The 15,436-nt window shown below is 44.3% G+C and overlaps 1 pseudogene; it reads right to left on the reverse strand.

Moving 5' to 3' along the window:
* Nucleotides 1-4,153: 4,153 nt before the first annotated feature.
* On the reverse strand, nucleotides 4,154-4,900 carry LOC123089662 (cortical cell-delineating protein-like; annotated as a pseudogene).
* Between the last annotated feature and the right edge of the window lie 10,536 nt (nucleotides 4,901-15,436).

Below are 15,436 nucleotides of genomic sequence, written 5' to 3' on the forward strand. Positions count from 1 at the left end.
CGTATCCTTTCCAAATCGTAACAGTCGAAGATGATCCCCTGGACAACAAGTACAGCTCATCACAAACAGTGTTGTCACCTCTGAGACGTGCTTCCAACCAACTGCTGAAAGTCCTGATGTGTTCATATGTAATCCAGTCGCCGCACTGCTTCGGGTGTTTGGAGCGCAGACTGTTCTTGTGTTCATCGACATACGGGGTCACCAAGGTAGAGTTCTGTAGAACTGTGTAGCATGCTTGAGACCAAGAATTTCCGTCCCTGCATATTATTGAGTCCCTTCCAAGCGTGCCTTTTCCAGTCAGTCTCCCCTCATACCGCGATTGAGGGAGACATATCTTCTTAAGGCCAGGAATGAAGTCAACACAAAACCCGATGACATCCTCTGTTTGATGGCCCATGGAGATGCTTCCTTCTGGCCTAGCGTGGTTACGGACATATTTCTTTAGGACTCCCATGAACCTCTCAAAGGGGTACATATTGTGTAGAAATACGGAGCCCAGAATGACAATCTCGTCAACTAGATGAACTAGGACGTGCGTCATGATATTGAAGAAGGATGGTGGGAACACCAGCTCGAAACTGACAAAACATTGCACCACATCACTCCTTAGCCTTGGTATGATTTCTGGATCGGTCACCTTTTGAAAGATTGCATTGAGGAATGCACATAGCTTCACAATGGCTAATCGGACGTTTTCCGGTAGAAGCCCCCTCAATGCAACCGGAAGCAGTTGCGTCATAATCACGTGGCAGTCATGAGACTTTAGGTTCTGAAACTTTTTCTCTGACATATTTATTATTCCTTTTATATTCGATGAGAAGCCAGTCGGAACCTTCATACTAAGCAGGCATTCAAAGAAGATTTTCTTCTCTTCTTTGGTAAGAGCATAGCTGGCAGGACCTTCATATTGCTTTGGAGGCATGCCATCTTTTTCGTGCGAACGTTGTAGGTCCTCTCGTGCCTCAGTTGTATCTTTTATCTTCCCATACACGCCCAAGAAGCCTAGCAGTTCACGCAAAGGTTCTTCGTCACATGCATCACGTCGATCGAAGAGCGGACCTCTAGGTCTTTCCAGTAGAGTAGGTCCCAAAATATAGATTTCTTCTTCCACATGGGTGCGTGTCCCCCAGCGTCACTCGGAACAGCTAGTCCGCCGGGACCCTTTCGAAAGATTACGTGTAAATCATTGACCATAGCAAGTACGTGATCACCGGTACGCATGGCAGGCTTCCTCTGGTGATCTGCCTCGCCTTTGAAATGCTTGCCTTTCTTTCGACATTGATGGTTGGTCAGAAGAAATTGACGATGGCCCAGGTACACATTCTTCCTGCAGCTTCCCACGTATATACTATCGGTGTCAAGTAAACAGTGCGTGCATGCGTGGTATCCCTTGTTTGTCTATCCTGAAAGGTTACTGAGAGCGGGCCAATCATTGATGGTCACGAACAACAACGCCTTTAGGTGAAATTCCTCCTGTTTGTGCTCATCCCACGTACGTACACCGTTTCCATTCCACAGCTGTAAAAGTTCTTCAACTAATGGCCTTAGGTACACATCAATGTCATTGCCGGATTGCTTAGGGCCTTGGATGAGAACTGGCATCATAATGAACTTCCGCTTGATGCACATCCAAGGAGGAAGGTTATACATACATAGAGTCACGGGCCAGGTGCTGTGATTGCTGCTCTGCTCCCCGAAAGGATTAATGCCATCCGCACTTAAAGCAAACCATACGTTCCTTGGGTCACTTGCAAACTCATCCCAGTACTTTCTCTCGATTTTTCTCCACTGTGACCCGTTAGTGGGTGCTCTCAACTTCCCGTCTTTCTTACGGTCCTCATTGTGGCATCGCATCAACTTGGCATGCTCTCCGTTTCTGAACAGACGTTTCAACCGTGGTATTATAGGAGCATACGACATCACCTTCGCAGGAACCCTCTTCCTGGGGGGCTCGCCGTCAACATCACCAGGGTCACCTCGTCCGATCTTATACCGTAATGCACCGCATACCGGGCATGCGTTCAGATCCTTGTACGCACGACGGTAGAGGATGCAGTCATTAGGGCATGCATGTATCTTCTGCACCTCCAATCCTAGAGGGCATACGACCTTCTTTGCTGCGTATGTACTGTCGGGCAATTCGTTATCCTTTGGAAGCTTCTTCTTCAATATTTTCATTAGCTTCTCAAATCCTTTGTCAGGCACAGCATTCTCTGCCTTCCACTGCAGCAATTCCAGTACGGTATCGAGCTTTGTGTTTCCATCTTCGTAATTGGGGTACAACCCTTTTTTGTGGTCCTCTAACATGCGATCGAACTTCAGCTTCTCCTTTTGACTTTCGCATTGCGTCCTTGCATCGACAATGACCCGGCGGAGATCATCATCATCGGGCACATTGTCTGGTTCCTCTTGATCTTCAGCAGCTTCGCCTGTTGCAGCATCATCGTGCACATCGTCTGGTTCCTCTTGATCTTCAGTAGCATCACCGTATTCAGGGGGCACATAGTTGTCATCGTACTTTTCTTCTTCGCCGTCTTCCATCATAACCCCTATTTCTCCGTGCCTCGTCCAAACATTATAGTGTGGCATGAAACCCTTGTAAAGCAGGTGGGTGTGAAGGATTTTCCGGTCAGAGTAAGACTTCGTATTCCCACATATAGGGCATGGACAACACATAAAACCATTCTGCTTGTTTGCCTCAGCCACTTCGAGAAATTCATGCACGCCCTTAATGTACTCGGAGGTGTGTCTTGAACCGTACATCCATTGCCGGTTCATCTGCGTGCATTATATATAATTAAGTGTGTCAAAAATCATTACAGAACATCATGAATAGATAATTAAGTGACCAAATTAATAGAAGTTGATCATCACATTAAAACCAAAGTACATACATAGTTCTCATCTAACAACATAAAGCTCTGCAGAGCATCTAAATTAATTAAACATACATTGAAACTATGTAAAATATTTCAATGCGAAAACAAATGCGATCATAATCGCAACCAATGTAACAACTGATCCAACGGCATAATGATACCAAGCCTCGGTATGAATGGCATATTTTCTAATCTTTCTAATCTTCAAGCACATTGCATCCATCTTGATCTTGTGATCATCCAGGACATCCACAACATGCAACTCTAATATCATCTTCTCCTCCTCAATTTTTCTAATTTTTTTCTTCAAGAAATTGTTTTCTTCTTCAACTAAATTTAACCTCTCGACAATAGGATCGGTTGGAATTTCCGGTTCAACAACCTCCTAGATAAATAAAATCTATGTCACATTGGTCGGCATAATTGTCATAAACAATAGATGAACCAATAGTTATGAAAAGATCATATATACCACACCGAATCATAGACAGGACGAGGGCCGACGGGGCGGATACCAAAACCATGGCACTATATAAGATGCAATAATAAAAGTAAGAAAATTATACAAGTATCTATATATATAAACATACAAGTAAGATTTTTTTTCCTTTCAGAAAGAAGATAAGAACAAGAGGCTCACCACGGTGGTGCCGGCGACAAGATCGGCGCGGGCGATCGACGGCGGTGAAGACGGGGACGGGACGTGACGGACCGCTAAACCTAGACAAATATTAAGGAAAAATGGAGCTTGGAGATCGAGCTTGAAGAGGAGAAAGCTTAAGTAGTGTGGCTCGGGCATTCCATCGAACACCTCGTGTGCATAGGAGGTGAGCTAGAGCACCACAAAGCTCTCTCCTCGCCGGCCACGAAAAACAGAGCACTGACGGTGCTATGCTTGCGGGCGTATATATAGGCAATTAATTGGTCCCGGTTCGTGGCTTGAACCGGGACTAAAGGGAAGCCTTTGGTCCCGGTTCAGGCCACCAACCGGGACCAATGATGGTGGGCCAGGACCAAGGCACATTGGTCCCGGTTCGTCCCACCAACCGGTACCAAAAGGTCCAGACGAACCGGCACCAATGGCCCACGTGGCCCGGCCGGCCCCCGGGGCTCACGAACCGGGTCCAATGCCCGCATTGGTCGCGGTTCTGGATTGAACCGGGACTAATGGGCTAACCCGGCCTGGACCAATACCCCTTTTCTACTAGTGAATATATACAAGTTGGCACATCACGGACCGAGTTAACACAATCTGAACACCCACACAAAAAATAAAAACACAACCTGAACAAACTTTTTATTCCAGGTACATATACCCTTTTACAAATACTTGAATGATGCATTTAGCTACCATAACGGGAAATGACTAACTCAAGCATGCATGCACGCGGCTGACATATACCATATTATAATTACGACAAAATATATAGGTGCATGCGTATACGAGAAAATATTTGAATTACGAGTACGACAATGACGATGACGCGATGCATGTATAAAATGCATGGTTTGTGATGGATGGATCAGCTAGGGCAGCTGAAGTCGGCGGGGCAGGTCTTGCCACACTGGTTGAGGAGGAGCACGAGGTCGACGGACACGTTAAGCTTGATGCCGAGGACGTTGGCCTTGATGGCGCTGCAGAGGCACACGGCGGCGTCTAGGTCAGCGAGGCCGCTCAGAAGCAGGCAACACTGCTCGTTTGTCGGCACGCCGAGGTTGAGCTTCAGCAGGTTCAACACGTTGTCGCATACCTTCAGCTTCAGCGTGTCGATGGAGCAGGTGCCGCCCCCCGCCGCCGGTCGAAGGCGGAGAGGGCACGGGAGCTGGCGGGGGCACGGCGATCGGCGGGCTTGGGACCGGGACGGTCGGTGTGTTACCGCACGACCCACAGCCATGCACGGCCACGAGGATGGCCAGGTTCATGGCCAGGAGGATGGCGAGCTTGGAGGGCGCCATTGCTATGTGGATAACGCTAGTAGCTAGCTAGAGTGTATGCTTGTGGCTGAGCGCTAGGTGGGATTTGCTAGCTTGGGATGCTTTTCCGGGGTCGCTTGGGGTGGTATTTATAGCTAGGCCGGGGTGTAGCAGGCAAGTGCAAGTTGCAAGTGCATCGTTCATGTCATGATCAATCGAGTTTGACTCTTGCCGTAATTTGCAAACATTATTTGCCAGCACCACTCCACCAGTGCACGGGATATCCTGTATATGGATCCACCGTCCACCGTTGCTTTGAAGTTCGTGTTATGTTTTCTGGTTTTGACAATTTGTCTTGTTTCAGCTTGTCACGTTAGGGTTTCCTCTCATTTTAAAAGTGTATCATAATGTTTCATTGTGCAGCAAACTCGATCTAAAATAAGTGTACACTTTTTTTTGCACATATAAAATAAGTGTACCCTTATTTGTTGGTACACAACGAAACACGTCATACACTTTGAAAAAAAAAATGAAGCATTCGAAACAAGATAAGTTTTAACAACAATGAAAAAATAGCGTGGATCTCAAAGCAAGACATGGACGATAGGTAGAAAATCATTCTCCTAGAAGACACACATAGTACGTATATGACAATCGAAATATATCTGGCAGCGCTAGAAGCTGGCATAACCTGATCTTGAGGGTCACTAGAAACAAATATATGAGATTATTATGTCGGTATTGATTCCATGTGGCTATGCACATGCATGCTAGTACCAGCGTAGGAGATGTCTACTATGCGTCTCGTACTTTGGTTATTATACTGGCTTGTTGGCATGTATGGACAAGTACGCTACATCTACCCGTCTAATTATTCGTTGATTCGGCCCCAGTGGACAGTGGTTGCGCTGACAAATAATTCTAATAATCACAAAGGAATTACACTATTATAGCTACCTTCTTCGTCTATGTGAATAAGTCATTCGCGTAGTTCTAGATCGACCTAAATATGTGTTATATGTCATGAAAAGTATATCAGTAGATTTCTACACGGATGTAGTTCCTAAATATATATTTTTTGTCACATATAATACATATTTAGATAGTTAAAACGTCGACCTAGAACTAACGAATGACTTATTCACCTAGACGGAGGGAGTAGCTTACATTAGTCTTGTGATGGAGCTAGGCCGCCGTGTTTGAACAACGGCATGTGAAGAAATTGATTATTGTCTATTTTAGTTGTCAAAATTATATTTATAGTTAAGTTTTTAAATCTTTGGATCAACACCTACGTTTACGTGCGTTCTGGCAAAATTGTGCAGTTTGAATACTAAAACTTCATTTCATTCTTTAATTTGTATGAAGCTTGCGCACTTTGAGCAGGTAATACTGTGCCGTTTTAGGTACTCAATATTTAAAATCTTTTAAGGCACTGAGATTTAGTAAAAGGGAACATATATTCTATTTATCTGCAGACAAAGTGTATACCGCTGTTGAGCCTCGAACTGAAATAAATAAATACAATGTTTGTTGTTTGCAAGGACGCACACTACTACTAATATGTAGAAAATATATTAATTGCTAGCTTATGCAAGGATGAATCTAGCTTTATTTTTTATGGACTGACTTTTAGCTAACGAGTTATTTTTGTATGCAAGGATGAATGAGTCATAATGTTCAACTTTACAGGGTTCATGTACCCATCTACTATTAGTTTTTAATTCTACGCAAAAAAGTTTTCTTTGGAATATTTTTGAGATACAAATGTTTATGCGTGTTTAAAAGATGTGAACTCATATATTGCGAGAAAATTCAAACATGTTCATGTACCTTAGTGTAAATATTCATATATTTGCTAGAAGTGCTCATGACATGTTTAAAACATATTCCTATATACAAAAAAAGTGTTTTTAATAAGAGTTATTCATGCACATCTGACTATATATTCATATGTTTTACAAGAAAACATAAAAATCATGAGAAAATTTAGAAAATAGGAAATGAACAAAGTAAACATAAATGAAAATAAAAGGTGAAAATTATCAAAACATAATAAATGAGAAAAAAAGGAAAAACACCACACAAATGACACCAAGAACATGAGCCAACCCATCATATTCTCTTTGGGGGAAACACCCACTCTTCTTCATATAAAGTGCATAGAAACGACTGGATAACCTGGTTTGAAATGGAAATCTGTTAGCAGGGAAATGAAGATAACCAAGAATAATAAATGGCCTTTTCCATTATGCGGGGGTGATTCTTGAAGACTTCTATCACGTCTGCGCAATCACCCCTTGAGGCGCATTCTAAACTTCTAGGAATAAACTGGAGTTTTATCATATTTTTCTGGTCTTACAACTGTGGAAATTACATATAGTACCAAAATAACAATGCTTGTACATAGGGTTTGTCATGATTAATTCTCGATGTGCATGCATGCATGTCTGCGTACCACTATAAGCTCCCATATTATTTTGAAGGTAATTAGTAATAATGAAGGCCCAACCTAAACCGTGCAGGCCCAAATAAAACTACCAGCCACACATCATCTAAAGCCCTTCGCGTGCTAATCTCAACCCACGTTCATTTTACTCAAAATAGGATTTCATCCCACTTTATAAATAAAGCAATCACCACGTCTAGGCAAATAGTTCAAGTATATGAAAGAATATAGGAGGTATGCTATAGTGACAACACAAACATGTCGAATGCAAAATAAGAAGTGATTCATGAATCAGTGGAGTCAAAAGATCACTGGCTAGGGGGCGGAGCGAGTTGGTGTCCTGCCCCAGAAGACCATTAATCATGCCACCTAGTCGGCGCTTGTTTCGCTGCCTACAAAGCAGGTACCACTACTACAATAAACATAAATTTAAACACAGTCATAAGCACATCATAGAAACACCAGCTTGATAACCATCTTGCTACATGCAGCCTATAGGGTCTAGATCATCACCGTGAACATTACCTAGAAGAAGCACCTCCTCCTACCGATATGGTTTGACAGAGCCCCCGGGCACTTGCCCAAGTCTGAGGTCTGCCACTCAGGCCCCGGAGCCTCATGAACAAAGCTCTCTAAGAACTGAGCAGCGGGACAAGAAAAGAAAATGTGGATCTTGGAAAGAGCCACACAAAGAGGGAAAACCCATTGCCCGACATATGCCACTTCACCACATACACACCTAAGGGGAGGAGATCATGGAGCCGCTGCCAAGCGATGATTTTGATCTTCAGAGCCAGACAAGGGTGTGGTCCATGCAAGGGTCGGCGCATGGCATAAGGAAAGGTATGAAAACCTGACAAAAATGATCTCCGGGGGAGCCAGGTGCCAAGAAACAACATCCAGGGACCCCCACAGTGAGGGAGCAATTGCCCCATCACCCTCTCTCCAAGCAAATTGGTATATGCAAACATTTCCTGGGGGCCAAATTTTGGTCGGAAGATATTAAATCCCCATTATTGGATGCCGAGGCAACCAAGAGCATCGGATCCGAGCAGATTGCAAAGAGAGCCAAGAAGTCCTCGGGTAATGGGCTTCTTCTGAACCATGGCTTGAGCAAGAAGAGGGTACCTTTTCCATAGGATCTTAAAATTCACAAACCACTTTGACTATTTACCTTGGGTGGAGGCCCATTTGTAGCCGCGCAAGTTGCTCCCTTGTGACACCAATCCGCTCCACAACATGTGACCCAACCCTAACGCAAGCATCGTTGGCGCATACTTTCTTCGTTCAGGTTCATAATATCATTTTGATCATATATTTAACTAATAAAATATAAGTTACATGCATAAAAAATATATCATTGTATTCATATTCAAGTGAAGTTTCAAATGTTATTATTTTTACTACTAAAACTCATATTATATGCGAACCAACCTGTGGTTGAATGGTTAGAGGCATTATATTCAGTGGGAGGAGATGTTCCCGTCGACGACGAGGTGCCTACGGTGTCTTCATAAATTTCAAGATGATATGCAGTCTTTCGAAGGTGCTCATGTGCGTGTGTGCGTTCATAGGGGTGAGTATATGCGCGTGTATATAAGCGCTTGCGTCTGTACTGTGTTAAACTCATATTATATTACAGAAATTTACGATTAAAATTTGACCCGTAATATGAAATTATAATATTAAGGGAGGGAATAGAGTATCTGAGATCGTGATTGTGATCGCCCACCAATCAGTGGGATCCACAATCCAATCGTCAGTTTCTCTCTGGACGATCACATGTGCCCATGGATTTAGGCCATGATCGGCAATACCATAGACCCGTCGTCATGCCGTCCCATGGCAGCCATGTTGTTGAGAACGTTTGCGATCTTTGACGGACACACCGTCAGGATTTTGTAGTGTCAAATTAGGTATTGTGAACTTAGTTTGGTCAAAATAGTTCAAGACATAGAAAAAGCCATAAAAAATACCATGTAGTAAAAGTGAATAAATAGGTAGTCTCCCATGTCACGTATGTCAGCGCCCGAGATTGGTGACCCATGATATCTGACTAGAGGTTGGGGCGTCACCCGATGGCGCCTCCTGAGAGGAAGTTATGTGCACCTTTTCATTTAAAAAATACATAAAGTCCTCGCCTTCATCTAAAAAACATATAAAAAAATCCTTACCTCCATCTAGAAAAAAGAAATAAAAAAGAAAAGAAAAAAATCACCAACTCAGCCTACCAGCGAGCGCCACTTTGCGTAGCCCTCCATTAAAAAGAGTGTGGGGTCATCACCTCCATCTAGAGAGACAAAAAATTGAAATTTTTCTCACCTTCATCTAAAAATAATAGCCCAAAAGCTTTTTCACCGTGACCAACCAATTTGCACCACGTGGCATAGCTGGTTGGCTGCCCTACACGCGATGCTTATAGGGTTTAATGGTTTAGAGACATTGAGCAGTCCAATGAGACGTGTCAGACCGAATCTACTCCCCCGTTCCAAATATAGATAACATACTGAGCAAAATGATTGAATCTAAAATATGTCTATTATGTGGTCCATATTAGTAGAAAGACTTAGAAACGGAGGGAGTATGTATGCATGCATGCCGTTGTACGTACACTAGGTGTTAGGTCAAACATGCATGACGTGACCAACGGAGACATTTTATTCTTCATTTCACACGATCATACATGTGGCCGAGCGATGTACTAGGATATACTGAGGATGCATCCAAAACTTGCTCTCTCTAGCTGCTTCAATTTCCCATTATGTACAAACATTGAGTCAATTCGACTGCTACAAGAAGGGATCATTTCAATGCTGTGACAAAAACTAGAGAGTTGACAACTTCAGATTCGAGAAGGGAGAGCGTATCCGACCAGTATTCGAGTGACAGGATGGAATGCAAATGGCCTCACAAGAACTGATATTTTTGAGCATCAACAGCTACTCCCTCCGTTCTTAAATATTTATCTTTCTAGAGATTTCAACAAGTGACTATATACGGAGCAAAATGAGTGAATCTAAACAAAAAAATATGTCTATATACATCCATACGTATGTGGTAGTCCATTTGAAATCTCTAAAAAGACAAATATTTGTTTTTTTAGTTGACCAGAATGTGATGTTTTAACATTGACACAAAGTATAACTTTGACCACAAATTGATATTTATTTTCTTTTTTTGCAGGACAAAGAGACCCCATGTTACTCACGGTGGTGCAAAATCATTCTTACACAAAGTTACAACTTCGTCAATACTACCGCCCAGCCAAACGCAAGTTCGTGGTGTAACATGGCCATATGATTTTCTAGTTTCAAAATCAAACAATATAAAATATATACGGAAATAATTTGCTACCCATGGTGGTAGCTACGCACAACCCCAATTTTTATCTCTAGTTATTGTGGTAAATTATTTTGGACTATGAAAAATAACTCTATAACAAAAATATCATGACTTTGGACCAGCCAGGCAAGAAAACAGGCAATTATGCCAAAAAGGTTAGCAAAAAGACTTAGAGAAGTGAGAAAAAGCCCCTACTACATAACCAAAAGGCAATTGTATCAAAAAGGTAATAAAAGGTCAAAGAGAAGTGAGCAAAAGTCATTTCTATACAACAAAAGTGCACTTATGCCAAAGGGCGTGTAGCTGCCACCATGCGTGTGTAGCTACCACCATGAGTAGGAAATCGCCTCTCAAAATATATATCTGTTAGAGGAATATAAAACAGAATTGGTGGTCTAAAATTTTCAACTTTCGTTTGAGACAAGTCCAAAATATTATTTGTTTTTGTGTACATAGGGAATAATATCTTTGAGTCCTTTACAGTACGCAAATTATTTTGGGCCATTTTGTTTTTGTGATCCAGTGGCCGAAATTTGATAATACTACAGAAAAAATCTGGTAGTATATTTCCACATCAAGGGCATTTTAGACAATGCACTGTTATAAACTGCAAAGAAAAATTCCACCAGGTTCCCTCCAAGAGCGACGTAAAGGTAGATTACGGATTTCATATTATCAACAAACGGACTTGATTACCAATCACGATTCGCTTCCGTAACTTTGCCTTGTCAGGATCAAATTCGTCTTGATCTTTCGATCGGAAGCACTGGTAGAAATTCTTAATCGAAGGCACCTGCTAATTGCAAATGTCCTCAACCGTGCCTCATGTGCCGAGATAATCAAAGGTTAAGCTAGCCAAATAATACCACATTCTTTCTTCTAGTACTTCTGAAACCTGCCTATATACTACAAATCAAGAACCACACCAACTAGTACTGGTTCTCACGTTAGAAGGTTTCGAGTGATGTAAACTTGTTTCTAAGGCTGGTCATAATGGGGAGTAACTTATACTAGTGTCATGCATATGACACTAGTATAAGTTACTATCTCCATAGTGCAAAATAACATTGTAGTAGTGTCATAGATGGATTCATTTAATAGCCTATAGACTCATCTTCTCTTGGGAAGCGCTAATGTTACAGTAACATATTATGTTACTCTAAACATATATCTCTTCATTAAATACATACCACATTAGCAAATTTGTTTTGGACTGCGCTATGTTACTAGCTAATTTACTCCCATTATGACTAGCCTAAGAGACAAGGACATGCGGCTGGTGTCTGGCTAGGGCGGGCATGCATGCTACACATGGATAGTGGAGGAAACATGAGGCGTGGACGTTAACTGCATCAGCAGATGCAATTATTAGAATAATCATAGATTAATTAGAGTCAATAACATGTGAAACAACAAATGTGTGGATATTGGGCTAGCCGGAAATATAGATTAATTAGGATCAATAACATCTAAAACAACACATGTGTGGATATTAGACTAACTGGAAATTACCAAGTTAACCTCGAGCCTAACTACAAGTCGAACTGTATTAATTAACCATATCGGACCAAGTTATGGGAGAGTGAGCCTAGCTCAACTGGTTGGGGGAGTGGATGTACAAATCCAACACCTGGGTTTAAATACTTATGGAGGCGAATTTAGGTTCCTATTTATTATTGAGGACCAAGATTAAAAATCCTAATACTCATACTTCAAGGATTGTATACATCCCTAGTTGGTGCAGAGGCCAGGGAAGTGAAATTCTCTCCCAATTTAATGACCTTCCCTGTGTTCGTTAGGCATGAATTTCTTATATTGATCTGCCCCCGCATCGCCCCCGCAGGGCGACTCGGGCAACACGCAACAAACCTTGCCACCAGGGGTGGCGGAGGATTTCCTCTCTCCTGCTTCTCAAGGATGGTGCAGCGCTCCTAGGCATGAGGTGGCGTGGACGATCCAGTTTTTGCGACGCCGCGGAGATGGCTGCAGCAGGCGGCGGCAGTGGCTGACTCTCCCTCGGGCGGCGGCTATAGGGCGGTGGGCGCAGCGGAAGGCCCTTTCGGGCGGAGGCGGTGGCTGCAGTCAGCGGTGGTGGCTGGCTTGGCGGCGGTGGCGCGCAATCTGCATTCGGATCGGGGCGGTGGCATGGAGGGCCTGGTGGTCTCGGTGGCGGCACCACCGGTCAGATCTGGTATGGCCGGTGCAGCCGGCGGTGGTTGTCTCGGTCATCGGAAGTGGTCAGTCTGAGGCTGGGTGTTCGGATCTCGGGATCCGTCATCTAGTTTCAGCTGCGAGTCGGGGAGAATAGTTGCCGGTGAAAACCGAGCCGATGGCGGCATTATGTGTCGTTACCTTAATGAAGGCACCATCGGGGTAACTACTGTCAACCCACTCGTCACTACTAGGAAAAACCTTACCAGTAGTGTGGGTTTTTAGACTACCAGTAGCGTAGGTTCTCACGCTACTGCTATGACGCTACAACTATTTTTTAGCAGTAGCGTGTGTTTTATCCCACGCTACTGCTAAACAGATATACCAGTAGCGCTTCTATTATACGCCCACGCTACTAGTAAAGGAATAGTAGTAGCGCTTCTATTATACACCCACGCTACTAGTAACAAATTAGGATTTAAAAAAAATAAAAGTCTACCTATTTCAGTTCAGACATGCATTTCACAATACGTACATGTTATGCATACAGTCAATCATCAATCACACATATCTGATGTAGATAATTAACACACGCACATGCACACACGCACGCGCGTACACGCACACACACACACAATATATGCCACACGTCTATGTCATCGGCGTCGATGCCTCCACCTTCACGATTTGGTCCGCGCCCAATCCGCCGCTCCCGGACAACGACGCAAAATCAATCCTGCCCGGACCGGTGGCCTCCGCCTCGCCGAGGCCGAAGCTCTTGGCCAGCTCGCTCCCCATGGCCTGGTCGAAGTCGAAGTCGTTGAGGAGCCACTCCTGGACGGGGTCGAAGGAGGCGGCCAGGTCGGAGGGGGGCGCAGGCGGCGGGGAGGGGCTGGGGGACGCAGGCGACAACGTCACGGCGCAGGGGGGGAGGCGCTCGGCGCCGGCGTCGACACGGCGCAAGATGCCCATGAGCAGCTCCGGCAGCAGGCGGGACCACCTCTCCTCATCGGCCTCCCCCCGACGCCCATGCTCGGCGGCGTTCTTCGGGGCGACCTCGGCTGAGACCTTGCCCTTGTTCCCGCCGACGATGCCGGTAGGGGCGCTCTAGCACGACGTGAGCCCAGGACGAGCTGCGCCATGGTGGAACAGGGGGGCGGGCGGATGGGAGGAAGGGGCCGGAGAGGGAGCGACGGGCAAGGAGATTGTGGGGGCGGAGGAGAGGGGTGAGAGTGGATCGGGGGTGGATGGTGTTGCACTCTGCAATGGACCCGCTGAGCAGTAGCATGAGTGTATCGCCAGCGCTATAGCTATTCACTTAGTAGTAGCGCAGGATTTACAACCCGCGCTACTAATATTTTTTTATCTAGAGGTGTGGTGTGCCACACTTACCAGTAGCGTGTCTAAGAGAAACCAACGCTGCTGCTAATCCATACCAGTAGCGCGCTTTGTACCCAGCGCTACTGGTAATTACCAGTAGTGTGGGGACACAAACAAACACTACTGGTAAACTTCTATGTATAAGCATTTTCCTAGTAGTGCGTGTTGCTCCGGGGGAAACCCTTGGATCTGGTCTTCCAGATTGGACGATGGCTGCACTGTGGTGTGGTTTCTGTCGATGGAGCATCGTTTCTGGAGCAGCGCTGGAAGACAAAGGCATGCGGCGGAGTGGCTTCATCTTGCATGAAGCTTCGGTGGAGACGTCAAGCCAAGCCTGGTCTATAGGTTGCTACGCTTTGTCATGCCTGTTCGGTAAGTGCTATGCACGATAGATCTTCCAGAAACTTCAAGCTGTGTCGGCTGGTGGTACTTGGCAGCATGGTGTTGAGGTGTACCGGTGGCGACCGCGACGCGCTTAGTAGTTCGCGCACAGGGAGGTGGTGTCGTTGGGCTCTGTGGTGGCGTCGATGGTTGGCCGGACTGGCAAGCATAATGCGGATCTCTTTCATGAAGATGGGTCAGCGGGACGATGGTGATGGCGCCTTCTAAACCGTATGTGTGATGTACGCTTTAGATTTGCCGCACCGGATGTAGGTTCTGATACATTATGTGGATGGATCGATGACGACACTGATTTTAGATATGGGGACTCAGAGCACCCCACATTGTCGAGTTTGTAGGTGTGAGTGGTGGCGCCGGGTGGCTTGATGTAAGGTATTGTCACACCTGGTTGAATAATTAATAAAGAAGGATGCATGCATCGATTGATGCAGATGCCGGGAATTTTAACCTCCTTTAAAAAAAATCCAGATCAATTTAATACTACTCCCTCCGTTTCAAAATAGATGACTCAACTTTGTACTTACTTCGTATCTTGTACTCTAGATGAGTAGGAACATTGCATGCATTGGTGAGTTCCTTTTTAATTCATGCATGCAAATATTTAATGCGCCTTGAAATCTCAATATGAGATGGAGATGAGCTCTTTAAATCGGTAAAACGAAAAATTTGAGATAAGCCCTATAAACCAAAAAAGAGGAAGTATTAGTGGTTAAAGACATGGATCAAAGACCGTGCAAAGTCAAGTGCGCCTTATATTTTGGAAAGCAGGGAGTTATAATTTTCTATTTTTGAATTTTCTGTAATATATTTATATTCCAGTCATCTTTTCAATCATTGGATCAACACCTAGACTAAACGTACGAGTTCTTGCAAAATTGCGCACTTTGAGTACTAAATTTTTATGTGACGTGTAAGTATG

This window comes from Triticum aestivum, chromosome 4B, assembly GCF_018294505.1.
Source record: "Triticum aestivum cultivar Chinese Spring chromosome 4B, IWGSC CS RefSeq v2.1, whole genome shotgun sequence".
Taxonomy (NCBI): Eukaryota; Viridiplantae; Streptophyta; class Magnoliopsida; order Poales; family Poaceae; genus Triticum; species Triticum aestivum.